The following is a 3993-nucleotide window of genomic DNA, read 5'->3' as shown; positions in this document are numbered from 1 at the left end:
CATCTGCTCGTAAGTCATTCGCTGTGCGATCCCAGGCAATGCAGTTGGCCAAGGCTTGGCAGAACGCTCCGTATAAGCCTTGAGGGTCTTCTCATAGTGTGCTTGTACCATTTTCTCGCGTTCTGCACTCTGCGTATTAGCTTTTGCATGTAGCTCAAATGCCATCGGCCAGATACGATTCCCCATACCAGCTGCACCGTCTTTATCGCCAAGCCATTCCGCCTCTTCCTCAACTTTGCCAGTTTCTGTCTTGCACATATTTTCGAATTGTTTCAACTTACCGAGGTCTTCTGCAGTGGGTGTCGCGCCGGACTGCCACCTCGCACGCTCCATAGCGGCATGCACACGTTGACGCTCCTGTTTTAGCCGGTGCAACCACGGAACTTGTAGCTGGCAGCGCTCCATGAGTGCCCGCCGGAGACGTTGCTTGGTCTCACCCTCAGGTAGGGGTACGCCATCGGCGGTAGCACCATCCTTCAGTGCCTTCGCCTTGAGTGCTTCGTACTGGCGGATCGCAGAAACAGCTGGGAGCTGCGCAGGCCACTTCATCGCCTCGAAGGTCGGCCCGACTTGCTGCTTTTCTACTTCGCCAGGTCTCTGATCAGGCGTGCTACTACCCCGAGAATTCGGTCCACTCTCAATTCCACTACGCAAAAAGCCACCCTTGAGACCCCTTAGACTTCTCTTTGCATCATCTAGACGAGATGCGCTCTCACGGGCCTTTGCGTCCGCTGCCTGCGCATTTGCCTCCCTTTGTGCGTTTTTTTGACGCCGCTGGTGCCAGATCTGTACCGCAATCCGCCTACGATGAGCATGGGACGAGCATACTTAAGAAGGTCACGCACCATATTTCCTCTGATGCCTGGCGACTGCGCTCAGAATCATCGCACAGCCAGGCGGCTTCCTCGCGCACCTCATTCACTTCCGTGTCTAAACGCTCAGCAAATCTCGAGAATATCTGAAAGTCGGCCTCGGACATCATGCCACGTCGGGCCATCCGCTCGATTGATCGCTGCTCGCGCTCTAGACGCAACAGCCATGCGACATGCGCCTGGCAACGATCCATCAAGGCGTGTCGGAGTCGCATGCGCGCCTCGTCCGCGACGCCCTCGCCTTTGGACTCCTCATTGAGCACCTCACATTTAATTACCTCATAAGCTTCTATCTCTGCGAGACCCGGCAGCTCTCGCGGCCACGATGCTGATTTCACAACTTCCATCTCGTCACATCCTACACGCTTACAGGAGTACTCTTCCTCCCTTCCGCCCAACAGCATCTCGTTCGAGACCTCTTGCTTTCTCACGAAGAGATATTTGGCTGCAAGGACAGCCGTCGGAATTGCGATAGCGCCAAACGTTAACGCGAGCTGGAGCGTTGTCATCATAGGAGGGCCAGCTACACTATCGATCGCATTGCCACCGTCCTCTGCCATGACAGCGATGCACGCGACTAGAGTAACCTAGCATAAACCCACTTGGTGTCGGGGATTTTTAGCTCCCCAGGGCGGTAGCGGGGCGGCCAATTTTGCATTTTCTGAGTCCTCCGGAGCCCCTCCGCTGGTAGAACTTCCAAGCTCTCCGATTGGTTCGGTTTTCGTGGCTGAACACAGCCCCACGTGCCCATGCCGTACGCTGAGCCCCCCTACTGCCAAACACACCGGGCCGTGTCATTCTGGGTTATGGGCCCACTCAGCTCGCTCCTGCGCATCCTGCGCGCACATCCACGCCCACCTCCCGCGACTCGCACAGTCGCCTAAGCCCGCCCACTAGGACGGCAGATCGGCCCGGCTCGCCCAGCCTCGGCGCTCCGATCGTGGCCCATCCGGGACGGAAATATGCAACGTGCATCGAGTATCTACGACAGTTTCGAGCCCATGGGACGAAAAGACCTGCGATCGACGTCTCGATCAGCCCGTTCATCAGCAAAACGAAATCTGCGTTGTGATCATGGCAGCCAAGAGATTTTCAGAGGCTCGCCGCGCGGTGGATTCTCCAACCACTTGGTTGTGCATCGTGGACGAGGAGATCGCACCACATGTTTGCTCTTCCCGCAAGCTGTCGCCCCGAATGACAATTTAGATTTTATTAACTTAAACAGACAGATAACGGCATCTCGTTCAGCGATTTCACTGCTTGCTCTCATGGAGTCTCGTGGTAATGACTTTAATGATGTAAACATATCGACAGCGATCCATCGCCTTGGATCTCGTTTCAGCCCATTTTTTGAGAACAAGCGTGAGCCAGAAGCTGGGCTGCGTAAGGTCATGGATCTCTGTGTGCTGAGTATCGCGCGCGGAGAGCTTGGCCCGCGGAGCCTCGCCAATGTTGCCTGGGGACTTGCACGCTTGGGTGTGGTAGCGACAACGCTATTTGCTGCTATAGCGCAGGAAACACCATATCGTGTCTTTGAATTTGGTCCTCAGGATTTCGCGAACCTTTCCTGGGCATTTGCCAAAGCCGACGTCGATGCACCAGCGCTGTTCGATGCAATCGAGGCAGCTTCACCCGCCCACATGCAGGGATTCTCTCCACGACACATATCATCCACGGCTTGGGCGTTTGCTAGGTCAAATATCTGTGCCCCGCGGCTCTTTGGTTGCATCGCAGCCGTCATGCCTGAGCGAGTGGCTGATTTCGCACCAATTGATCTTGCGAATACTGTGTGGGCATTCGCGTGCGCACATGACCGGCATGGCATAAAGCATACGCATCTCTTCGATATAATCGCAGGAGAAGTTCCTTCCAAAATACATGCCTGCTCGCCACAGAACATCGCGACTATAGCTGCCGCTTTTGCCCTTGTCCGACCAAACGCTGTCGTCGTATTTGACGCCATCGCTGTTGAGGCGCCTGGTCGCATCCATGGCTTCAATGCGCAGGAGCTTGCCGCGTGTTACCGCGTCTGAAACTTTTCGGTCTCCCGGGAATTCGACGACTACAGGCGACAGCACACGCTTTCGCTGACGTCGAGTATGAAGCACCAGCACTTTTCGAGGCCATAAGTACTGCAGCTCCGCAACGCATTTCTTCACAATCATTGCCTGAAATTCTCATGAAAACTATGGATGCTTTCTTCATAATGGATCTTTCTGCACCAGTGCTGCTCAGTTCTATTGCACATACAATGGCATGCCGTTATAGATCTTTCTCCACCGACGAAATTGCAAACGTTGCGAGGCGCTGCGCCTATGCAGGTATTTGTGCAGCCCCTCTGATGCATCAAGTTGTCAAGCATATTGACGACTACGTAGATGCATTTTCGCTCGAGGACCTGGAGCGCTTCAATCTTACCATAATATGGCAGGTGACTGCAAACGCCATCACGAGGATGAGCCTCAAGTCTGCCTCCATAACCACGCTTATTGCTTCCATCCAGGCGTACGCCACCCACGGTGTCACCAACCCGGAGTTTTACGTCGCGCTCTCAAATGCTATCACACACGACCTTGACATGCTAAATCCCCGGCAGCTGGCTTTGGTAGCTAGATACTTCGCTAAAGCTGGGATACCGCACAAGGAAACGTTTGATTCAATCGCTGTCGCCGCGATAGCAAGGATACACGAGTTCTCCGACGAGGAACTCACAACTCTCGCCTGGTCTTATTCCACGGCGTGTGTCGTTGCTCCTGCCCTGCTTGAGGCCATAAGCCTCGTGGGGCGTGGCAGTGTTCGAGTCGAAACCTAGCTAGTGGAGAGACGAACGCGGGAAATTCGACGCTCTCTAGTTCGGACCCCACCCGCCCGCCCCGGCGCCTGAGTAAAGCCCCCAGCCGCCGACCCAAAATTCTCGGGGGCGTTTCGGGTTCCCTGAGGTCCCATCCGGCGCAGGGGGGGGGTTCTGGGCGAGGTTTCCTGCCGCCGGCGGCGGCCGCGGGGCCGTGGGGCCTACTAGAGCGAACTAGAACGGGTGCCCGGGGCTTCTAGTATACGGCTCCGGGTGCCCGGGGTTTCTAGCTACGATGCGAGACACAGTTACCGCGCCCGGCCCTGCCTA

This window comes from Aureococcus anophagefferens (genome assembly GCF_000186865.1).
Source record: "Aureococcus anophagefferens unplaced genomic scaffold AURANscaffold_63, whole genome shotgun sequence".
In the NCBI taxonomy this organism is placed as follows: domain Eukaryota; class Pelagophyceae; order Pelagomonadales; family Pelagomonadaceae; genus Aureococcus; species Aureococcus anophagefferens.
The sequence above is the reverse complement of the archived record's forward strand: the minus strand, read 5'-3'. Positions refer to the sequence as shown.